Source organism: Vulpes lagopus, chromosome 8 (genome assembly GCF_018345385.1).
Source record: "Vulpes lagopus strain Blue_001 chromosome 8, ASM1834538v1, whole genome shotgun sequence".
Taxonomy (NCBI): Eukaryota; Metazoa; Chordata; class Mammalia; order Carnivora; family Canidae; genus Vulpes; species Vulpes lagopus.
In genome coordinates, this window is record NC_054831.1 from 96267567 (window position 1) to 96292943 (window position 25377).

A 25377-nucleotide genomic window follows, 5' to 3' on the forward strand; every position below is an offset into this window, starting at 1 on the left:
CTCAGCCAGCCCCTCAGGTTTATTTCTCATTACTCCATGACCTATTGTTTTGTTTTAGCAACACTAAAATACTCAGATTCCTCCACATACTTGGCCTTAGCTAATATACCTGTGATTCCAATATGCACTCTTTGCCCCCCAAAACCATGAAACCCTCCTTCAATCTATCCTTTATCAACCAAAATAAATCTTTCACATCTGTAAATAGCCAGATCTGCTAATACCTCCTCTCATAAGCGTTTCCTCATTCGCTTCCTCCTCAATAACCCTTTCCCAGCCCTAGGGTACTATCTCTAGCTTCCATTTAGAATATTATATTGCTCTTATTTTCTTATTTCTGGGCTGGTCTCTCTCACTAGCTAGCTGTGAGATCACTGAGGTCAGATTATTTGATGAGCACACTGTCTTCCACTCCATAAATACTGAGTTAAATAACTAACATAAAAATAATACCAGATTCCTAACTTCAGTGTTTTGTTCTTGTATTTAGATGAGGTCTGGATATAGGTATTTATAATGAAGGCCATTTTTTCATCTGAAGGGAAGGAGATGACATATTCACAAAGAAGTTAAGTTACATAATTCTCATTTCTAGGTTTGGAACACAGTATTACAACTGACTGCAATCATGTTGATACAAAATGTTTGTACAAGTATGACTGTTCTGGACAGAAACTTAGTAAGATTCTCCAAATCTGCTGTTTTACAGATTGTTGGGTTTAGATCCTCTGTTTGAAGTATAAAAAAATCACAAGGAAATACCGTACAACTGACCCTCAATTAGCCAAACCCACGAAAAAGCAAGGGGCCAAAAGTTGATGTTTAAAGGTCACCTGAGGGCACCTGGGTGGTGCAGTCATTTAAGCAACTGACTCCTGTTTCAGCTCAGATCATGATCTCAGGGTCGTGAGATTGAATCCGCCTTAGGCTCAGTGCTCAGCATGGAGTCTGCTTGAGATTTTCTCTTCCTGTCCCTCTGCTCCTCCCACTTTTGCATGCACTCTCTCTCTCAAATAAGTGAATAAATCTTTTTAAAAAAATAAAATAAAGGACATTTGAAAAAGTGGTGAGATTTTAAAAGCTCCTGAACGTGTAACTAAAGCTCTGAGCACTTTAAGTGACGGTGATTGCTCTCACTCCTGTCTCAGAATCATTAAAATTCCACTTGAGTATGATAAAAATGAGTAGTGTAACAAACTGTGGACACTCCTGGTTTTATTTTTATTTACTTTTTTGCATTTAATCTGCTGATTTTATATTATACTAAGAGAAGACAATTCTATAAGCAGTCTCCCAAACCAAAATAATGAAAAGTGAAAGAAAGAAAGAAAGAAAGAAAGAAAGAAAGAAAGAAAGAAAGAAAGAAAAAAGAAAGAAAAGAAAAGAAAGCAAGCCTTCAGAGTTAAATGATAAATCCCCTTAAGAGTTATTTATCCTTTATAAAATATTCCTCTTTTTGTTTTGGGATTTTAACACTATTATTGTGAACATTGTCTATCCAAATATATAAAGATATAAATGGAAGTAAAATCCTCAGAAAATGCCATCTATACTCTTAACTTGTTTCCTAGGGGAAGAAAAGATAAAATAAATAAGACCTACTAAAAAGTATTTCTATAAGAAGCTCTTTTATGGAATGAAGCTAACAGGGAACTGGTAAAAGAAAGATCATAAATGTTAGAATACTCCATAATAACATCTGCAAGGTTACTATTAAAATACAATGAAGGAGTCTATATAGCTAGCCTCTTAATTCCCTGTAACATTTTAGAGACAAAAAGTGCAAGCCAGGATTGCCATTAATATGATAGATAGATGCCATATGATAACACCATAATAGGAAAATCTTCCTTGTTTGTTTTTATGAAGAAAAATAAATTTCCAAATCACAGTTATTTATTGTTATAGAATCCTGAATGGTTACCTTAACTCATATCTTCATGTTGAAAAAAGCGCACACACATACACACATACACATTTTATTGAACGGATGCCTTCCATATCGGTACACTGTTTCTAGCCTCTGTGGGAAACTAGAAACAATGATGAAATTAGAAATTCTACCTATCCTCATATTATCTAATATGTATAATTTTTTTCAACAAGAATGTACTTCTTTTCTTCATGATACTGCAATGGCAGGTACATGGCATTATGCATTTGGCAAAACCCATAATACACTGAAAATTTTGCTAAGAACTGTTCGCTTTTGTGTTATGGGCATCTGAGAACATTAGTGGCAACTGTCTGTAATCTTTGCACCTCTGGTTTCTTAAATTCTGCTAGCAGCCTTCCTAATTCCCTAATTCTGAGCTCTTGGGATAACTGCATAAGTTGATAATTACTTGTATCATATGCTGTCCTATGTGAAATTCCTAGAATATGGTTGTATATATTTATTATCTCTCCCATCACAGATGCCAGCAAAGGGGAGGAGAAATGTACAAAACCATAATGGTAGCAAGGAACAGGAACAGTCATCAGAAAACAGAAGATTTCAACAAATGAAGGTGCTAAGACAGATAAAATGATACTTAATGAAACAGTAAAATAAATCACAGTTTGAAGTGCCTAAAAGGGATATAAATGAGGGAGAGAGAAATTGAGATTGCCTTGTCTAACCAAGATGGTTTAGAAATCCAAAACATCAAGTACAGTGAAGTCAGGAAAGAGGACAGAAGTGAAAAGAAGAACTGATAATAAAAGTTTTCTCTAAGTCTCTAAATCTAGAAGGAGTTACTACCCATTCCAGGTGTTATGTCTTACTGCAAGAGGGAAATATTCGAAGTCCCTTCACTAAAAGCAAAAACTTCACTGATATAAGTAAATAAAGGGAAATATTAATAGCTCCACATGAAAGACCTCCATAATCCGGCATGTTCTGATCATCCATCAAACCATTAATTCAGCACCATCACCCTAAAGCAAAATGCAAGTCAGAGTTCATTCAGCTTTCCATCCCCTGAACTTGAATAAAAGGAAGACCATGGCTCATCAGGCATCTGAAGAAAACCTACCTTGAAAGAGACAAAGGAGAAAAAAATGAAAAAAAAAAAAAAAGAAATAAAAAAAAGAAATGAAATGAAAAAAAATTGGAGAAAATTCATTAATACTTGCAATTACTATCCTAAGAGAGATGTAAGAAAATATTTCTTCACTATAACACAATCAAGATGTCATGGTAATGTAATAATCAGAGAACAAGAAAGAGCTAATAAAAACAGGATTGCTAAAAGAGTCAATGGAAGGGTTAAAATATAAATATGAGAGCAGCCTGGGTGGCTCAGCGGTTTAGTACCGCCTTCAGCCCAGGGCATGATCTTGGAAACCCGGGATCGAGTCCCACGTCGGGCTCCCTGCGTGGAGCCTGCTTCTCCCTCTGCCTGTGTCTCTGCCTTTCTCTCTCTCCTCTCTGTGTTTCTCATGAATAAATAAAATAAATAAATATATATATATTTAAATATGAGAGACATTCCTAGAAAGTAGAATTTCAACTTTTAAAAAGGATTTTATTTATTTACTGAGAGAGAAAGAGAGAGAGAGAGCAAGAGCACAAATGGAGGGAAGCAGAGGGAGAAGCAGACTCCCTTTTAAGCAGGGAGCCCAATACAAAGGCTCCATCCTAGGACCCTGGGATCATGACCTGAGCCAAAGGCAGATGCTTAACTGACTGAGCCACCCAGGTGCCTCTAGAATTTCTTTAGAAGACAAAAAATAAGGTAGGAAAAATAAGACACGGTGAAATTCATCTTAGAGTTTCTACAGCCAACTAATAATTTTCCTGGAATAAGAAAACAGAGAATACTGAAGATGATACATTATCACAGAAATACTGTAAGAATATTTTGTAGAACTTTTAGGTTCAAGTATGGAGATTCAAAAGACCCAAAGCAGTGTGTAGAGATTGTACCAATAAGCTAAGGCTGCCTGAGGAACCTGCCAGAGTGTTACAGGGAAAATTGTATCAGCCACAAGAGGAAGCCACCCCAGGTGTGATACTGAAGACTACTTCAGCCACTGCTTGCATTCTTCTCTGCTAGAATCATTTCATTCATTCTCATAGTTTAAATGCAATCTGCATGTGATGACTCATAAAATTAGATCTCCAGTTGCAACTTCAAGACCTGCAAGTCTGCTCTACCTGCATACCTTGCAGGAAAGTGAAATATACTATGTTCAAATTTGATTTACCATCCATCCTCACATAATAGCTCTTCTTTCTGTTTCTTTATTCCTCCTGCACCTGTTTTCTCTTGATGTTGTAGGGGCTACAAGTAGGTCCCCCCAAAATGCGCCACTTCAGCATGGCAGATTATTTTAAGCCGAAAACAAGAAGCAGTTTTAACCTTCCTCCTAATTGCCTAAAAATAATTTAGAGAGAGGACCTGCCCGGTAAGAGAGCTGCCACCATAGATAACCACAGTCTAATAATTTGAACCAGAGGTGGTAGACAGGGAGGAATTTAGCAAAGTCTGTTTGTTAAAATTCTTGCCTCTCTCCCATTGTTTCTGAACAGTCCAGCAAACATTTGTTCACGAAACATTTACTCTTCTATGTCTGTGAATTGCTTTTCTTCCCTTTGACGTTCCAGACCCCATACCTCCTCCTTAACTCAGGATGACATATATTATTCATTTTGCCTGACTGTCTTTGGAGTCTCATGCTTATGCAAATTCCCCACACATATGAAATTACACTAGGTTTTCTCCTGTTGATCTGTCTCATGCCAATTTAATTCTGAGCCCAGTTATAAGAACATTTTTTCCCCTCTCCAACAGTAAGACAATAATCCATCAAATAGAAACAACTCGATATCTGGGAGTCACCCTTTATTCTGCTCTCTCACCATCAGCATACAAACAGCCACAGCATTCTGTCAATTTCACTTGCTTTTAAAAAAAGCCTCCAATCCATCTTCCCTCTTCCATTCTTACTAGCCTTATGTAGAGTCATACAAATTTGCAGTAATCAAAGGTAGTATTGGCAAGGCACTAGACAAATTTATTATGGAACAGAATACAGGTCAAAACCAGACCAGGTATTTATGAAAACTTACTACAATGACATGGAAATCTTACCATAATCAAGGTAGCATTTCAAGTAGACGAAGAAAACACGGCTATTTCAGTATATGGTGATGGGAGCACTGGTATCCATTTAGAAAAAAAGATATAATCCTTTATGGCACAAGCATAATCGCATTTACAGATGGATTTAAAACCTAAATGTAATAAACAGAACTATGAAAGTATTAAAAGAAAAAATGAGATTATAAGACCTTAAAGACTTCTTTAACAGAGGAGATAAGAAAAATACAGTATGCAAATCCTTGAATACAAAGCAGTAGAGGCTCCCATCTTCCCTCTGTAGTATAAACAAGAGTGATCGTGAAGACAGTTTGTAAGCAAGCTTTTCCCGATGTATTGTTATTCCTTGCTCCATTTCTCTTTCCATACTCATGCTATTAAACTATTTTATAACCTTATTCTCTGAACTTCCTCTTCTACATCATCATCTTGAATTTCAAGCTTAAATGCTCCAAACTGTGTCAGCCATCGTCCATGCAGCCTCTCCTATCTCTTTGTCCATCAAATGCAAAAACCCACAAGTGAGTTAGAGTTATCCTATGTAGCACTCACTGTATTTCAGGCTTTGTACCAAGCACCTTACATACCTCATTTTTAATCTTCAAGACAACTTTCAAGAGAGTTTTTGTTACAACCATTTGGGCATAATTGCTTCAATCTCTTTTTCTTAGGAAAACCACTTTTCTTAAAAGCTGATATATACTCACCTAAAATTTACATATAAAGGAAAGAACAAGAATGAAATGAAAACAATTGTACAATTTCAGCACTAAACAGAAAGCATTAATTAATGTTAGGTAAACATGATTTCAGACATCTTTCTAAGAATGTATTAGATAGATGGTTTGGTTCATAGAAAGAAGAGAAATGAGAGAAATATTTCCCTAAAAATGTGAATTGTGTACTACTATTATTTTTATTTAAAATTATTAATTTAATTATAATTATTATCAACAGTAGGAAATAACTTGAAAACATAATTATTAAACTTTATATAGCCACAAGATATTGTGTTAGGAAAAGTAGACAACTCACCCTCCTCTTTTTTGAAAAAGAAGAACATCTTAGTGTTTTCACATTCTCTCTTTCTATCTCTCCTTCCCTTCCTCCTATCCTCCTCTCTCCTCCTAATTGTTATTCTTACAATAACTGGGTTTGTAACACGTATAGCCTCTCTGCAATCACAGTTCCTATTGTTGTTTATAATTCATCCTATAGATGAATTTCTTACAGAGCAATTACTCTGGAACATTCCTTATAAGATTTACCACTGTTTGTAAATTGTGTATTTGATTAGTGCATTTTTTTCTCCCCAAAGATTTAAGTTCCATCAAGTCAGGGACCACTATTACATCAAACCTCATGCGATACCTGACACAGAAAAAGTATTCAATAAATATTTTCTGAATGAGGAAGCAAATGTGTTAAGGGCCCCATGAAGTGAGCATAGAGTACAATAATAATGGGGATTCAGAAGGGGGTGAGGAACTCAAGAACTTTCTAGAAGATGCTATCTCTGAGGACCATTGGATTGAGATAGATGACGGTGTCACAGGTTAATTTGCATTTTTATTTTACTGGTGGAATGGAGTAGCAGAAGAGTGGCCCAATGAGATATGCGCGTGATATATTTTTATACATTATGTGTTTTACACAAAAAAAACTGTCTTGAAGGATAATACCTAAATTATCCTTCCAAGTTATCTGAGGGTAAATTGATTTCAAATAACTTTTTCTCTTTTTTCTATCTCTAAGATCTATCTCCTAAAGAATAAACACATATCAGTTTCATCATCAGATGAAAAATAATAAAGCAGGTTTATTTTGGAAAAATACATCTCCATAGCAATTAACATCTATGGAGGGCTTACATTGTGCCACAAAATGCTCTAAAAACCTTCATAGTATCAATTTATTTAATATTTGAAACAAAACTGTGAAGTATGATTTATTGTGGTGTCCATTTTATGGATGAGGACAATGAGAACTAAGAGAGGTCAAATACTTTGCTCAAGGTCACATAGCTATTAAGGAGAGGAACTAACATTTGAAACCAAGCTGTCTAGCACCAGAGTTTATGCCACTAACCAAAACTACCCCTCAGAGCAGAGCAATTTCATAATCTGAGCTCTATACTGTTTTCAATTAGAAGAAACCCAGGCAGTGTTACTAACAGGCACAGACAGCCTCCACTGTGCAATCTCCTCATTTTCCATTCATCCACTTTAAAATAGGAAGACTTTCAAGCTTGTTCATTTGACTCTCTTTACCAAAAAGAGGCCACAAGAACAGCTAGGAACATGCCACACAAAATCCATTAAGATGCTATCTATTGAACCACTCGCGTATGAAATCAAACCCCTCCTTTACTTTTTCTCCATCTTCTTTTCTTAGATTAAGGCAATGGATAATTCATCACCTTTCCTCAAAGGGCCATTTCCAATACCTTCAATTATATTGGCATTTCTTATCCCAATATAAATGTCATGCCTCATCAGGGTCACATAATGAAATGTGATGTGTTCTGTTTGCCTGAGTTTTCAAGGGCATTTGGCGACTGCTGTTCTGTATACCCAATGCATCATTCTACGGACTTAACTAAAAAAAAGAGAGCAGGAACTGCAGGTAATTCTTACCCTCTAGGCAAAGCCCATGCCTTTATGTAGGATGGAAAACCAAACACACTAGTGAATCAATCCTAATAAATACACACAATGTTATTTCTGGGCCTTTCTGGTTTCCTTTTTTGCTCAACTCAGAAAGATTCAGAAAAGCATGTGTTGAATAAAAGCTTCTTTCTCCAAAGAAGTTCTTTGTTCTACTACTAAGAAGTTGGATTAGTCAGATAGAATCTATGTTTAACCATGACTCCTTAAAAGCTAGGTTATTGCACATACATGTGTGTGTATGACCTCTTTTTTCATGTCTGAAATTTACGTTTTCCACACACTTTCTATATTATATCTTACAGTGATTAAGTGTGTGAGTAGGTTACATGACCCTAAAAGTTTTATCAATACTTTAAAACTTATTGTATGTCCCTGCACACAGCATATTCTTGCATGGTAGTTCTACCTATTTCATGGAGATTAGCAGTCTCCCAATAGCATAGTAGAGTTTTTATAACCAACTCAGTTCAGTGAAACTATGTAGACAGTTGACCTAGAAAACAAAAATGAAATATTCAATTTGGGATCTAGAATCATTTAATTCAGCTAACTATATAATTATCAACTCTCTGTCTCATTCTATACTGTGTGATTCCTTCCTAAAGCATAAAATCACCTCAGGAAAAAGACCAATAAAGTCTCAGATGAAACAACACTTTTTTCTCATTTATGCTTTTATTAGGTGAGTCATCTCTTTCGTAATCATTACTCTGCCTTGGTCTATGTTATTTAAGTTCCTTCTTTTAACTAATCTCATTTGCTTCCATCTATGCTGATCTGCATTGTTTTCTCCCGAGACACAGTGAAAAGAAAATTGTTGTGCTTTTATCTATTCATGTGTTCTTTCTATAATCCAGCAGGGAGCTCAGTACTCAATAAAGCATTTTACTGTCACACGATTACATCGTCATCCATCACCATCTATAATTTTTCTTGCTTTTCTGTAATTTCTGACGCTTCTACAATGATCAAAGACAATAAAATAACAAAATAAAAGAGGGAAAAGCAATTTCAAAAATAAGAGTAATAAATGGATAGCATTCTCTGCTCTCTTTTGACATAAATAAATTCAGTCCTCTGACATCTGATGTATTCACTCATATATGCCCACATTTCACTTACTCATGTTCCTCAAGTCTTTTAACTCTGGGGGGATAAAAAACTGCTGAGGTGTCTTGCATGTTCCACTGCTAAACTCTACTGCTTGCCTCCACACTAAGGTATGACAAGTGTTCTTTAAAGTGAAATCTGGTGCTCGCTTAGGCAGCACACAGACCGAAATTGTAATGATACAGAGAAGATTAGCATGGCCCCTGTGCAAGGATGACATGCAAATTAGTGAAGTGTTCCAGAAGAAAGAAAGAAAGAAAGAAAGAAAGAAAGAAAGAAAGAAAGAAAGAAAGAAAGAAAGAAAGAAAGAAAAAGAAGAAAGAAAGAAAGAAAAGAAAAGAAAGAAAAAAGAAAAGAAAAGAAAAGAAAAAAGAAAAGAAAAGAAAAGAAAGAAAAGAAAAGAAAAGAAAAGAAAAGAAAAGAAAAGAAAAGAAAAGAAAAGAAAAGAAAGAAAAGAAAAGAAAAGAAAAGAAAAGAAAAATCTATGTTGCAGACAAGGACGGCAGGAAAACAGATTGGCTGGGCCCAGTTACAGGTCCCTTCACCTGGCTTTGCAAATGTAAACTTGGACTGAAAGAAACAGAAGGAAAGCTCAGTCTATTTCTTTGAACATCAGGAGGGAAGACACACGAGTTCTCCTTGAATTTTCTTATAAATTGTTCCATGTCTCAAAAAAAAAAAATGAAGTTATTATTCGTGTAAATACAAGAATGTATCTAAAATTTAGAAAATCTAATTGAGCTTAAGAAGAAAAGCTACATTAGAACACCACTGTGGGGATCCCTGGGTGGCGCAGCGGTTTGGCGTCTGCCTTTGGCCCAGGGCGCGATCCTGGAGACCCGGGATCGAATCCCACGTCGGGCTCCCGGTGCATGGAGCCTGCTTCTCCCTCTGCCTATGTCTCTGCCTCTCTCTCTCTCTCTCTCTGTGTGACTACCATAAAATTAAAAAAAAAAAAAAAAAAAAAAAAAAAGATTTAAAAAAAAAAAAAAAAAGAAAAGAAAAGAACACCACTGTGTCTTGATGGACCCAAAGTTTCCAACATTTGGAGAACTTCAGCACCTCATTGCTTATTTATCAGCATGGTTTTTCCAACCTCCCACTTCTAAAAATGCTATAGTTGGTTTCAGTGAATGAAAGATCATATGATGACTTCAAAGAACCCCTTAAGCAGCATCTCCTCCTTCTCCTCTCTCTTCTTCAAAGCATCATATAACCAGTCAGTAAGCCATGTCCCAGGTATAATCCTGGGGGCACACTAATTTATTATCTTTAACTTTCAAAAGTTCTGCAAGATAATAAGTATTATTCATTTTCTTCATTTGCTAAGAATGAAACTCAGTGTTAGAGAGTTTACATAGCTTGCCACTCCTGGCAGGTAGTAAGTAAGGCAGCTAGTATTCAGGATCAGGTCTGACTGGTCCCAAACTTGTGGTCTTTCATTCAGGTCTGACTGGTCCCAAACTTGTGGTCTTTCATTCTACAAGTCCAGAATGTATCAGTAGGCTTAACCCTAATCATAGAGGCTTCCCCAGGGACTAAAGAGCTATATCACAGAGATGGTTACAGGTGGGATTTGATAAAGCAAATTTTCAACATTTAATGTTTGTGGACCCTGCTCTTGGGCTCCAGGGAAGCCACACTTTAACATTTACCATGGTTGGAATGACTTACCAAACTTCAAAGTTTGGACTCTGTTTCTACCCTGAGCCCACAGTATAAAACTGCTTTATTAGCAAATAACCTAAAAGTAACATTTCAAACTTGAAAAAAGTCTCCCTAAGTTCCATCCCCATGCCTCCGAAGCCTGCAACCTTGCACATACTAAAAGCATAAGATAAAGTTTTTAATTTTCTGGGATGTCCTTCTTCATGATGATTTGTAACTCAGTGAAACAAACAAACAAAAAAAAACATTTATAACACTGTATTAAACATTCCTTCTCTGGAGCACTCTCTTCTTCCTGAAGATTGTGTATCTCAGGCAGCTGTCCTAACTGGGGCTCAAAGAAAACTCTCTTCTTTTTTTTTTTTTTTTTTTCCCCAGAAATTCTAAAAGGTTGTTCACTTTCTGTCAGTGGGTTCCTAAGGCGGGTAAGAGAATGAATTCCAGAATGAAAGTTAAGTATTCCATGTCACAGAGAAGTTATGTCTTCTGTGATACCGTTTATATACGCGATTGTTCGAAATGTGCCCAAAATGGAATTTGTAATTTGGCTATTTGCTGTGGCAGCACTATATGCCTGAGTTGATTAGCACAGCCACTTTTACTTTGGAAGATGAGCTAGGAAGGAGTTGAGCTAGTTGTCATGTTGTGAAAGGAACAAGAAACAAGAGAATAGTGGGTGCCATGGAATGAATTCTATATGCTCAAATTGATATGGTGAAACTATTCCTCGATGGTACCATATTTGGAGATAGGGCCGTTAGGAGGATATTCAGGTTAAGGACCTGGTGCCCTTATAAGAAGAGGAAGAGACATCAGAGCCCTGTTTGTCTGCCATGTGAGGACACAGCAGCAAGGCAGCTACCTGAAAGCCAGGAAGAGATTTCACCAGAAACTCGACCATGCTGGCCCCATGACCTCGGACTACGAGAACATGAGAAAACAACTTACTATCATTTAAGCCACCCATTCCATGTGATCGTGTTATGGTAGCCTGAACTAATACAGTGGGGATTTGGGGACAGTCATGGTGTCTGTCACCTTTCTTCCCAGAAAATATTGTATATCCCTACAACATATTCACAAATGATGATTTGGTTTTTAGCCCAAATGAAGAAAGGGTTTATAGTCAGATTGTGAAGTAACTATATTCATTAAAAAAAAAAATCTGAGCACAAACAGTTCTGCTTCGAGGTACAGGTGATGAAATACAGCATGGAGGTGGGCAAAGGGTCAGTTCCTCCACCATCTTACATGTGTGGGTATCAGAGACCACGGAAGCATCATCCACAGAGAGAGGGATGGGGCGCCACCAAAAGATGGCCCTGCCTAGAAGGAAATAGGGCAGTAAGGAAAGAGACTGGGATGAAGGATGACAAGAAGTAAAACTACTGACAGTGCAGTACAAAATACTGGAGACTCTCAGAAATAAAGGGAGGAGATTGGAACAGGAAGAGAAAGAGCGAGGACGGGAGAGACTAGGGTGCTACAGTTATGCAGAGGGGGAGCCAAGACTCACCGCAGTTAGGATAGACAACATGGTTAATGGAATCTCATTTGTATTCATCGGTTTTGAGAGATCAAGTGACATCCACATTCAAGCAGTGACATTTTACAATATACATTAATGTTTGCTCCTCCTGTTTATCATAACAGACTTCCTAAAGTTCTGCCTGAAATCTAGTAATAGTGTAGTAGGATTCTTTTTTCTTTTTGTTCATTCTGCTTTTACAGAAGAAACCATTTTATAATCCATGTCAGATACTTTTGCCTGATATTTTCAGGAAAATCTCTGACATGCTACTAAAAAAGCACACATCCTTATTTTAACTTCCATAAATGTTTAGGTTACTCAGACATTTCTCTGCTTCTAGAAATATATATATCTTAATGTAAAATGATCTTCCCAGGAATAAAAAATTGCCAGGAAAACATACTTAGTGCCATGATACTCACAAGGCTGGTACCTCTGAGAAAAGGCCTAGAAAGAATCTGACAAATTACTGTCAGGTAGCCCATTTAAGAAACACCCACCAAAAGACAGTGGAATAGAATTCCTTGACACAGCTGGAGTCTGTTTTTAAAGCAAGCTTCCAGGTTATTTCATATGCCTATCCATACTTTTGCTAAAATCTATTCATCACTACTAAACATCTTAGATAAGAGACCAGAGTAGGACAAGACAATAGTACTAGTGGCCTTTGATTTAGCAGCACCTGTAGCGCCCAGGAGACAAAAGCTCTCATTCCCCAGAGCAGATCTAAGAGTGGGATCATGAGGAAAACTCTGTGCTTAGAGAAGCAATGTGGCTCAAGCTACCGGAAGCTAAAAATGGCTAAGGTCACTAGAAAAGAAGGAAGGGAAGTTGGCTGCACCAAAAGACAAAAAAATGTTGATGATAAAACATGCCATCGTCTCCTTCATCTAACTGCTCCTTTCTTTCCACACACACTTGGCAACCTATCCTAAGGGCTACCTTTGCCTTGCTGGGCAGTATGCACTCCAGGGACACTGGGCACTAAACTGCGCTGGGATTCAGATTCTCATTTACTGCAATGCTGCATTGGTGGACACAGTCATGTTAGAGCCTTTTCTTCAGTTTGGGCCTCAGAAGCTGGAGAGCACACACCCGCTCCTATTTGGGATAGTGAGAAGCAAGGCTCCACTCTGTGTGCAGGCTCTTTTATTCTCACCAAACTTCCCTCCATTAGCTTTCAGAGTCAACCAATCCTACCACAAACAAATGTGGCAACATAATTGAGATGAAAGGGGGGTGGTGGTGAGGCACGACCCCACCTTCCCAGTCTCTCTCTTGCCGCCTTATCCCACCATCACCTGTCTTATCTATGCAGGAATGTCCCCACTAAATAATCCTCCCAACACAATGTTGAAATATAAGGTAATTACTTGCTTGGAGCCAAGCTCAGCCACTCCTCTGTCTCAGTTGTTTGTATTAAGGAAACATGGGTCACCTTGTGAGCAGTCCTCCATTCACTGGGCTGCAGGCTACCAGGCCTTACTGGAAGAAATGACAGAGGGCCCTTCTCTGCTCACTTACCACTAAGTCATCATGCTCTCAACTTTTGCACCCCACCCATCTATTTCTATCATTCTTTCACCTCCAACTGTTTGTTTTTTGAAGGTCTTTAGGGTTTTTTGTTTTTTTTTTACTTTCTTTAGTTCTAAATTCTTAATCTTTCATTTTCTTTGCATGTTTATTTTCACACCATAAGCTTATTCTTTTAATACTTTATCTGCTTTAATTTTATTTATTTTTTATGCTTTAATTTTATCTCTAAACTTTGACCTCATTTGTTTCTAACTTTTTTTTCTTTAAGATTTTATTTATTTATTCATAGAGACAGAGAGAGAGAGAGAGAGAGAGAGAGAGAATGAGAGAGAGAGAGAGAGAGGCAGAGACACAGGCAGAGGGAGAAGCAGGCATCATACAGAGAGCCTGAGGTGGGACTCCATCCAGGGTCTCCAGGATCACGCCCTGGGCTGCAGGCGGCGCTAAACCGCTGCGCCAACGGGGCTGCCCTGTTTCTTTTTATCTATTGTTTTAAATCGAATATATTTCATCCTACCATGAATTTTATCTATTTGCTTGTTTTGTTAAGATTTTAATTCTTTCTTTTCCACTCCCTTTCTGTTAACTTGCTTTCAACTTAAAAGGAAAAAGTCCATCCCATTCTAACCCACTCTTCTCTATCTCTTATTTCTAAATTGGGTACATTCTCTTGTTTTCTTCTCTTTCTCCATAAGCTTGTTAACTCTGACCAGGAAGGTAAGAAGGCCTTTCTTTCCGATCTTTGCCGGCAGGCACCCCTCCATATCCATACTTGCCTTTTCAAGGACATACCTTCAACATTCTAATCCCAGGAAATTCAAAAGACCACAGGTTAACTAACCATTCTCATCAGGACTGTAATTCTCTAGATAATTGTTGCCTGCCAACACTTGACACTATCAAGTTTATATCTCCAATTTCTATGTATTTTTTAGCATACCTGACAAATGAGTTTGGCTTAACTGTAACTACAATTGGCAATGGTCTATGTAAGAATTTTGAGAATAGGAGGTCAGACCTGGGGAAGAAACTCTCAGTGCCGGTGACTTTCAAACTTCAGTTTTATATTATCTAAAATATTTTTGGGGCAGCCCGGGTGGCTCAGCGGTTTAGCATCTGCCTTTGGCCCAGGGCCTGATCCTGGAGACCCGGAATGGAGTCCCACATCAGGCTCCCAGCATGGAGCCTGCTCCTCCCTCTGCCTGTGTCTCTGCCCCTCTCTCTCTCTCTCTCTCTGTCTCTCAAGAATAAATAAATAAAATCTTAAAAAATAATAATAAAAGAAAATAAAATATTTTTGATAAGCTGTTTGCTCCCTCATATATTTTCAAGGCAAAATTATTTTTTCATCATAAGTTTTAATATTTGCTAAATAAATAATAGTTATAAGAAACAGGTTATCTCATTGTAAGACTCACATTTTCAAACAAAACTGTTAAATAATTTTCTAAAATTGTATCCAATGAAATCAAAATGCCATGGTAATTTGGTCTCCATTATCCATTAAAAAAATTTATGAACAAAGCCTTCATTAACAACCAGAAATTTAATATTATTACTATTTCCCCTTAAACTTGTATTTCCATTCCACTTACAAGAAATTGTTATCAAACTTATAATGTATTTTAAATTTCAATGCATTTCTTAGTCCTACCAAATGTCATTGCAATAAAAAAGCATGTAAATGGACATTTAATTGTTTAAAAATATACCGTGACCATAATGCCTTGAGTATTCAATTTTTTCTTCTAAGTGGAGCTGTCATTAAAATCACAGAGTTTAGTACATAATTATTTGAAACATTTTATAAGTTTTAATAACTACTTAATGTGAAACTGAAATTTCACTGGAAATCTTAATGAGGCAAATGGTCTTGAATTTCTCAATCTGCTCATTTATTTGAGGATGAATATATCTCACTGTTAGAATAAATTATATTCCTATATTTAAGTTTTATAATAAGTGCTACAACTAAATAGGTATGTGAGAATGGGGCAAGTGTCATTATGGTAATATTATTAGATCCCTTACAATCCAGACACATGCCAAAAAGCACCCCAAAACTGAGGAGATAAATACCAAACATCATTCTCAAATGTCTATCAGCTGTAGAATTGAAATAAGTCCTCCTTCAATTTTGTTAAAAGAATTGATATGTATTTTTTTGTACAAAAAAAAAAGTTAATCATTAGAGTAATTCACTTTTTTAATACCATTACCAAAGTAGTAGTTCAAATTATCCTTTTGATTTCTTTTGGAAAATTTTTAGATATTTTTCAGAGCAATGCACCATAGTGAAATCTGTAGTGGGAAAGAGGTGTATGTCTCTCTTTGTCAAGTGGGAGAGGGATAATTATGAAAAGAGAAATTGAAAAAGAGAACTTGTAACTCCATCTGGATTGGTTCTAAGGCAGATCTGTTTCAGGAAAGGGAACACATATTAATTGAGAATTTGAAATGATGTTTTCAAAAGTACTCACAACAAGATAACTCTGGTAATGCCTTGTCATACTGCAGAACTCACAGACTCAGTTTGAAGACCACAGCTACTCGTAATGCCCATGGTCTAATGTTAGTAGGGCACTATGAAGTGTTGAATCTTTTCAAAAACATTAATGGGAGAAGGAACAATGCCACATTCCCAAGCAGATCCCAGGCATAGCTCCACACCAGGTGGAGTCTAACAGCTATTGAAAGATAGGGTCACTGGCCTTCTTGACAGGATCATAGGTTCTTGTGTTCTGAGTAGGCTGGATTGTTAAAACATCCTACATCAATGGCCTCGGGCCCCTCTGGAAATTTTCTCAGTAGACAGGAAAGTGACTAATTTTATTCTTTATTTCTACGAAGCATTATAGTCTGAGAAGGGTAACCTCACCAAGGTCATAGGCACTATACATCCTCTCTTCCTTCTTCAGATTAAGGGAAAGTTCTTTCCTCCCACCTGCCCACCACTCTCCACCCTAGCAGAACCTACTCCAACATTACGCAAAATAATTTTACCTCTCAGATCTGCCTCTGAAAGAGACCTTTACTTCTTCTTCCCAACCTGGCTTCCCTTTATATAGCACCCAATACCATTTTTCCTTTGTTTTGCAGGTGGCTAAGAAGTCCAACACCAATGCAAAGGTGATCTGAACAATTATTACTAGCCTTATTTTAGGAATTGACCAGAATGTTAAATGCATCTTTTGTGCTTACAACTCACTGATTAGCTCTAGCATCACATCCCTATCCAAACACAATGAAGCCAGTAGCAGAGACAGAATGCCACAAAGTAGGTGAACTGCACCATGGTTTCCATAAAGTTCTCTCTTTCTTCACTTCATGCCATTCTCTTTCCCACTCATTTTACCCATACTGACCTTCTTTCAGCTCCTGAGTGGACCTTTGGACATGCTACTTTCTCTACTTAGCTCTTCCTTCTCCCACAGTTGTTGACACCTTCTCATTGCTAACATATTTCCTTCCCAGAGAAGTTTGCTATAACATCTCCCTTCTCTCCATCTGACATAATCTCTTCTATTACTTTTCCAAGCTCTCTCATTATTTTTTTGGCGTTTTGTTTTGTTTTGTTTTGAGCCCTTACGGTTGCTTGGAATTATGTGGAACTTTATGGTTATCTGCTCACCTGATTAGTTCATGTCACTCTCCTCCATTTAACTGTATGCCAGGTCTGTTTTGCTAAGTTCAGTGAACATAGCTGATGCTTGCCTTACAAATGTAAAGAAATATTTGTTGAATATGTGAATTAACCCAGGGTCTTTTAGGGATTCATCTCAAGGACCTTTAAAAAGAAATTTCTCTTTTACCTCACACCAAATGAATTGCGTAATTTTGAACACCAAAAATGTAACTAGTGCTAAAATTATAAGAGATGTTGAGGAGCCAAAACAAAACAAAACTAGGGTTGGGGGGAGGGGAAAGGCTAGGCTAAAATAAAACCATGCAAAAGGAAAAGTAGAAGCCAATCATGAGTTTCATAATATAAAACTATGAAATTTCTTATTCTTTTTTAAAAGATTTTATTTATTTATTCATGAGAGACACAGAGAGAGAGAGAGAGAGACAGAGACAGAGAAAGAGACACAGGCAGAGGGAGAAGCAGGCCCCATGCAGGGAGTCCATTGTGGAACTCAATCCCAGGACTCCAGGATCATGCCCGGGGCCTAAGGCAGGAGCTAAACCGCTGAGCCACCCAGGGATCTGCGAAATTTCTTATTCTTTTAAAACAAACTCAGTACCATACATTTATATAGGAAAACCTGAGTCTGGTCATCAGATGTAATAATCATGGAAGGATGTAAATAAATACTCTGAGAAACTGACTCCTAGATATTCATAACCAGCTGTAACACCTGAGAACTTTATTTTCTTAAATTATCAAAATAGAATCGTTGTCCCCATGAAGTATAGTCCTTATTTACTCATTGCCTAGGGCTCAGGAATTCTCTTTACTACTGTATAGCTTTTCCTAAAAAAATTTCAAGATCAATAAAGCATATGTAGAACTTAAAGAAATGCCCTAGAATTGTTTAAGTTTTGGTGTTAATCATGGGCTTGTTCCTTGACAATTGTTTATCCTTAATAACTCTAACGGCATAGTCCGGCCTGGCTAGGACCTAAGTTTAGACTTTACCATTTGTAAAAGAGACAGCTCTGATCTCACTTGGCTTTTACCCTTCTGGCTTATTAGACATTCTCTCTAAAGTTTAGGCTAGTTTTCCTCATTATAAATTGCAAACTGAAACTTTTCTAGCTACTGTTCTATAAAGGCAGACAATCTTTAGGCCCAAGTATCTTTGATATGGAGCACTGTCTCATACCTTATAACTCTTTGGAAAAATTCATAAGGACTAACACAAGAATACTCGTAGTTTTTACCTGTGAGTTCATGTCAATGAAAATTGGTAATGAGCTGAGTTAAATGGAAACAAAGTTAACCCCTCATTTGATGATTAATAAGACTGTAAGAGTAAGCATAAAAATGGTGTTGTAAGCATCAGAGAGAAATCTTTAGTGAAGATTTCTTCTTCAGGCAGGCATGTGCCATGCATGATCCTACTCCTGTTTAAATTGTAATTTAGTTATTCAATACTACTCTTATATAAAGTCCTTATATAAATTTTATTCTTCCCTATTGATGGAAATTATAACATTTTACAACAGTGATTTTTAAAGCTTCATCTGTGTGTGTGTGTGTGTGTGTACGTGTGTGTATAGAATGGGCCTATTTGAAGACCTGGTAAAAGTGGCTGGCCTTCTCCCAGAAAAAAAAAAAAAGTATCATTGATCCAATAAAATCTGCATATAATTTTAAGAAGTTCAGTGACCCATTTGAAATACATGCAGGAAAAGAAAAATAAAACAAAATCAACAAGACAACAAGCTACAGAATAACTGCTTTAAAATCATATTATCTTTGGTTCATGTACTAAACAATTGTCTTAAAGTCAGTTACTTGAAGTAATTCTCTTACATAACTGTTAATCCTCCATACATACATGTAACCCAGGTTGGAAAGGCAGCAACTGCATATCAGTATGAGGGTAGTCTCTGTGCTGGTTAGTAAGGAGTTGCTGGTTTGACCTTCTCTGAATCCCCAACTATTAACCTGCCCTAGTCCCCAAAATTCTAGGATACTGCCATTATCCAGAACCAGGAAAGTAAGGCTTAAGTTAGAGTAGCGGCCTCCAGGACATGGTCCCAACATGAACACCAATACCAATTCTGTTAAGTGCCCATGCCTTACATAGGTTTCATAAATATTATTAAATAACCCCTGAATTTATTTATTTAGTTTTTTCCAAAAGCAATAATCTATCTAGAAGCACAAAAAGGACAATATGGACCTTCTTCAGCCCAATGAAATTTTCAGTATAATGATACTGTTATTTTGTCCTGTCTTTTAAGGGGCAGGAGTCTGAAAACATTACTTAGAGGTTAACTTTCCAGGGGAAAAGCAAGAAATGAGAGGAGAAAAGAGTTTGGGAAGAGCAGATGCGTAGTAGTTTGGGGCCAGCCAAGAGTGATGGAAAGGGAATATAGCTTGAGGATGTATAGACAGGTATTTACTATTGGTTAGATTCTTGTCCTTTGAGAAACCATCATACTCTCTTTTTACATGAGTCTGGCAGGGCTTCTCTTCATAATTCCCAGGAATAACCAGTTTTATTATCTCATTTTCCTAGTAACAGTAATGTGTCCAGAGAATAAATATATAATCCAACCAATTAGCCAAGCAGAATCCTTCTCTACATTGATATATTATTAATAGAAAAAAGAAGCTCTTATCAATGGGAAGTTATGCAACCATCTTCATTTTCAGGTGGAGAGAGCTTGTGTGTAAATTAAACCAAAAAGAGATAAGGGCCTGATAGAGAAAAAAAAAAAAAAAGCTACACCAATGATGAGGTAATGAGGGAAGTCTTTACAGTTATTAGCTTTGGAATTTTTTTTGGTTTTGTTTTGTTGTAAGTAGGCTCCAAGCCCAGTGCAGCCTCCAACATGAGGCTCAAACTCACGACCATGAGACCAAGAGCTGAACTGAGATTAGTTGAGTGTGAGACTCAGGTGCCTCTCTACAGCTATTCTTTATTTATAAGTCTTCAAATACCATTCCAGCTATGATAAATAATACAATGTCATCATTATTTGTATTATTCAAATAGCTTGACTTACCTTGAGTTGTATTTCTCTCACTAGCAACCAAAAGAATCCTAATTCATTTAGAGGGCTAAGCTAGAGGCCACATCTATGTAAAAAAGGGATCTGAAAATAACGCAATTATTCTAATAAGATTAAAATTCTAAGTAAAAGAGATTTCCAATATTAACACAAGAGACTTTACAGCTGTGATCATTTTTAAAAGTGTATGTTCTGATAATTTTTTAATTCCTTAGCAATAAGAGGGCAAGAGCTACCTATTCTACTCACTAAAAATATTCTGCAGTTTACCCACTTTTATATGGATAGTGAAAACACACACACACACACATTTACACACTGATTAAGTGTCGACTAGAATAAGCACACACCTGTGACAATTTATGTTAGGAAAGCCTTAAATATTTCAGATGAAACAATAGGGAGACTAAGGTGGAATTTTCACGTCCCTTTTCTGATAACATAGCATATGTGGAAGGTTTATTTTTAAAAGAAGATGTAGGCTTTCTGATATAAAATCAAATGTAAATTATTGCTTTAATTATTAACTCATTTGTTACTCCATTTCCAAAGAGCTTTATAAACAAAAGAACTATTTGATATTATGGCTCTTTAGCCTATACATTTTTTCACATTCAAGAATCAATATTCTAGCCTTTCTAATAACTAAATTAGACCATGAGTACATTTTATGAACCAGTGTATAATTATTCCTATTCAGTAGAGAGAGTTATTAAGCTTTATAGCACTTACTAAAAGCTTTAACCATGAGAGGAATTTTCCATAAGAGTAGAAAACTTGTCACAATGATCTGAAAAAAATAGATCATAAGGTAGTATAAGGATACCTGACTATAAAGTGAATGAGTTGCGGTGATTCCTTCTGCTGCAGACACATGACTAAGGACCTCATGGGAGGCACTAGGAACAGAGTCAGGACCTTTAGGACCTTTATCTTAAACAGCCTCATCAGAAACACCATAGAAATCTTGCTCATTCTGCAGAGAAGTTCCTTTATCTCTATTCCAGGGAGGGCTAAAGGTGGATCACCAATCACCTAGCATCACCAGTTGGAACTAAGGCCAGGCTCTACGTCCATTATAACATTCTGGAACAAGATCTATGAGTCTGAGCCACAAGTGGCTGGAGTTACTGTAAATAATCAAGTCTGCAAGGGAGGAATTGTAATCAGCTATGCTACTGCACCTGGGCAAGCAGACACCACCCCCCCACCCCCCCCCACCCCCGCCATGAAAGACACCCTGCTGGGTGTTCATCAGGACTAATTCCAGCCTTACCACACCAAAACTTTGAGAGTCAAATCCCAAACCAACAGGTTACAAGGGGTTAAATATCAGATAGATCTTATGGGTTCAGGAGAAGGAAGTGTTGGGCTAAGTGTATGTCACATAATACAAATAAGCACAATGGTGAGGAGTGTGTAAGATCTCCCTGGAGAAGCCTTGGAATGACACTGTGATTGGATGAAAGGATGTATTCATCACAGGTCCTGTCCTCAGATCCTGACATGATTTAGTTCCTCCTGGTCATCCTCTGAAAACAATCAATGGTTTCTCTCAGTTCTGTAACATCTAGACATCATACTCTTTTAAGGTTCTTCTTATATTTAGGAGAGTGGCTAAAGAATTTCTCCTTATTTTTTTGTCTCAGATTTAGTGGTAGAGAGGGGGTTTATGAGAAATTCCCCTGAGAAATATCCAAGTTTTTCTATCAGTGAGAGGGAGAGAAAGGGTTACTTATTTAAATACCTTCATGCCTAGGTAGAAGTCTTGGCTTCAGAGATGAAACAGTGAATGGAAAAAAAAGGACAAAGTGCTGGTTGTTGCCCTTGTCTTCTCTGTCTTGGACTACTCATTCCTCTGGGACAGTAGGAAGTAAGAACAGAAAGTTAAATTTCAGGTGCAATCGGCTTATGCCTTATTCTCTCCAAAAGAATCCAACAATGAAAAGAATTATTATTTCAAATAATTAAAAAATAACTCTTTAGTAAGATTAGGATGATCTTAACTGAGAAAATGATTTGAAATTTGAAATTTTTTTGCAAAAAACTTTTAATGATATAAAAATTACACATGTAGCTCTATATAGATATAAATATATAAATGGAATTATAGGAATATTTATACATATATTCTGAAAGCTAACATTTAATGGCTGTCTCTGGATGATAAAATTATGGGTAATTTTAATATTCATCTTTATAATTCAGGGAGATTTTTTCCCCTAAATTTTCCTCAGTGAGAGGCACCTAGGTGGCACAGTCAATTACGCATCCAACTCTTGATTCTGCTCAGGTCATAATTTCAGGATGGTGAGATTCAGCCCTGTGTTGGGCTCCATGCTGGGTGTGAAGCCTGCTTGAAATTCTCTCTTCCTCTCCTTCTACTCCTCCTGCTCATGCTTACTCTTTCTCTCTCTCAAATAAATAAATAAATCTTTTTAAAAATCCCTCAGTAAGTACCTGCTACATTTACAATGAGGAAAAGCAATACTTTTTCATTAAAAAGATAGGTAGTAAATGAACATTTTAAAATATATTGTTGACCATGGAAAAAGCATTTACTTTAGAGTCAATGAAATATAGATTTGAATCCCAGCTCTGTCCCATATTAACTGTTTGACTTTAATGAGACTGAGTTTCCATATATCATAAGTCTCAAAGTGCATATTACTGCATCTCAGGGAATGATCTATCAGTGGTGAAGAGTGAATAATTAAAAGGAGTTCCTGATGGGGCATTTTATAAAACCTTAAAAACAAAGTTGCAGATTAATCTTAATGTTAGCAAAAAAATGAAGAAATGTGTTTTATATTATTCTAAATAGTATAGACCAAGAAAGCATTGTTTAGCATTGTAAAGGACTCCCAAGTTTAAAGGAAGAGAATGCACATATTTAAAGGGTTGCTATTATGGGTTGAATTATTGCCCCTCCAAAATTCTTATGTTGAAGTCCTCATCTCTAAGACCTTAGAGTGTGACCTCATTTGGAGATAGGGTCTTTACAGAGGTAATTAAGTTCAAATGAGGTCGTGAGAGTGAGCCCTAATCCAAAATGACTGACATCCTTATAATAAAATGGGAAATCTGAACACAGATATGCATAAAGGGAAAACAACATAAAGAGACATAGAAGATGGCCTTCTACAGTCCAAGGAGAAAGGTCTGAAACAAATCTTTCTCTCATAGCCATCAGAAGGAACCAAGCTAGCCAATACTTTGATTTCAAATTTCCAGCCTGCAGAACTGGGAGACAATAAATTTCCATTGTTAAGCCATTCTGTGTGTGGTGCTTTGTTACAGAAGCCCTAGCAAAGTAATACAGTTATTTTATTTTGCTAAATACTTATATTCTTGTGTGAGCACTAGTCATTTGTCTTCACCCTCTTGGAAAGCACAATTCACAAAGGGAAATCTGGCATTTATGAAAACAATTGGCATGAAGCAAGAAAAGCAAAAGCTATATAATAGAATTTCTAAAAATTATAATTTAATCCACTTCTCCCAGACAAAATCTGAAAAACTACTCATTTTCTTTTAAAAGGAGAAAACAAAACTTAAAATTTTGTAATGTCAAATTGTTTGCTCTAGGACTCAACCTTACTGTGTTTAAGAACAAAACTATAGGAGCACCAGAGTGGTGCATCCAACTCTTAATTTTGGTTCAGGTTATGACCCTCAGAGTCATGAGATCAAGCCCTACATGGGGCTCTATGCTGAGCATACAGCCTGCTTGAGATTTTCTCTCCTTCTCCCTCTGCTCCTCCTCCCCTCTTTCTCTCTCAAAAAAATAAGTAAATAAATAAAAAATGTAAACACTATATAGGATGAAAAAAAGCAATTTTTTTAAAATTAATTAATTTATTTATTTAACAGAGAGAGAGCACAATCAGGGGGAGCAGCAGGCAGAGGAAGAAAGCAAAGCAGGCTCCCCGAGGAGCAGAGAGCCTGACACAGGGCTCAATCCTAGGACCCTCAGATCATGACCTGAGTCAAAGGTAGACATTTAACCTACTAAGCCACCTGGGGGCCCTGAAGAAAGGCAACTTTAAATTATGATCCTTCTCATGCCATACATCCATTTGGATGTTACAGTACAGGCACACAAAGCTATCTAGAAGGAAGTTTACTTTTATAAGTCACTGAACACTAATGCACAGTGTTTAATGAGACCAGAAATACGCTGGTCAAGGCTGACATCCTGAAAGCTAATGACTGAGGCAATCATGATGTTTCCATGAGGGAATAACAGAATTCAGAGCCTTTGTGGGATTTAATTACATGGCTTCCGGGCCATTAGTTTATAAGGAAAAATCAAGTTCTTTTAATCTCATTCCCAAGTCCTTTTACCAAGTCTCTTCTTTCTTTTCTTTCGCAATTAATGCCTGAGAAAACACCATTAAAGTGGGTGCTTTCTTCATTTAGTGAGGCTCTTACTATGCCTGTCAACTGGCTCTTAGATCAACAGTGTATTTTCAGAGTTTCAGAATTATGAACTCTTATTGATATTCATTTCAACCAAATAGGAACTGATATGTTTAGGTTAAAAATGATTATGATCCACTAATGCTCATATTCTGAAAACTAGAGCCAGAGAATGGAGTTCTGAAGAGGGCTGAGAGTTTAAAATAAGAATGGAACAGAACTAGTGCTTCCTGATAGCCCTGTATTAGATGCTGCTTCATTGAATGCAGTGAATTGCTGTGATCTTTATTTAACAAATAGAAAACCAGGGCTTGGAAAGATTAAGTCTTTGGCTGAAGGATAAATAGAGAGCGAGTGGGGAACTGCACCATGAAGCCGTCTCTCTGATTTCAAACCCCATTCACATCTGAAAACAACACACACAGCACACACAATGTAAGTAAAAAGAGATTGTGAACTGTTTTTCTGAACATACTCTCCATAAAATGTCAGGTTATACAGTGTTCAGAGTACAGCTTCATTACTAGAGTTAGCTGTTTCACCATTTTGGTATAAGATATTTTATATTTGAATGTTTGAGTTTATGTATAATTTAAGATTGATACTTTACTTGCTTTCAGAGATATATAAAATTCACAATTATCAGAATAAAGTGATGTTAGAGATC

General features: G+C 36.8%; 1 protein-coding gene and 1 non-coding gene across 6 annotated transcripts in view; one reads left to right on the plus strand and one right to left on the minus strand.

The window, feature by feature from the left end:
* Positions 1-25377, minus strand: part of PDE4D (phosphodiesterase 4D) — a 1379610-nt gene that overhangs the window by 974455 nt on the left and 379778 nt on the right. The window lies entirely within an intron of this gene.
* LOC121498295 lies at positions 9008-9114 on the plus strand. The gene has a single exon (XR_005989691.1). It is a non-coding gene; the product is annotated as a U6 spliceosomal RNA (small nuclear RNA).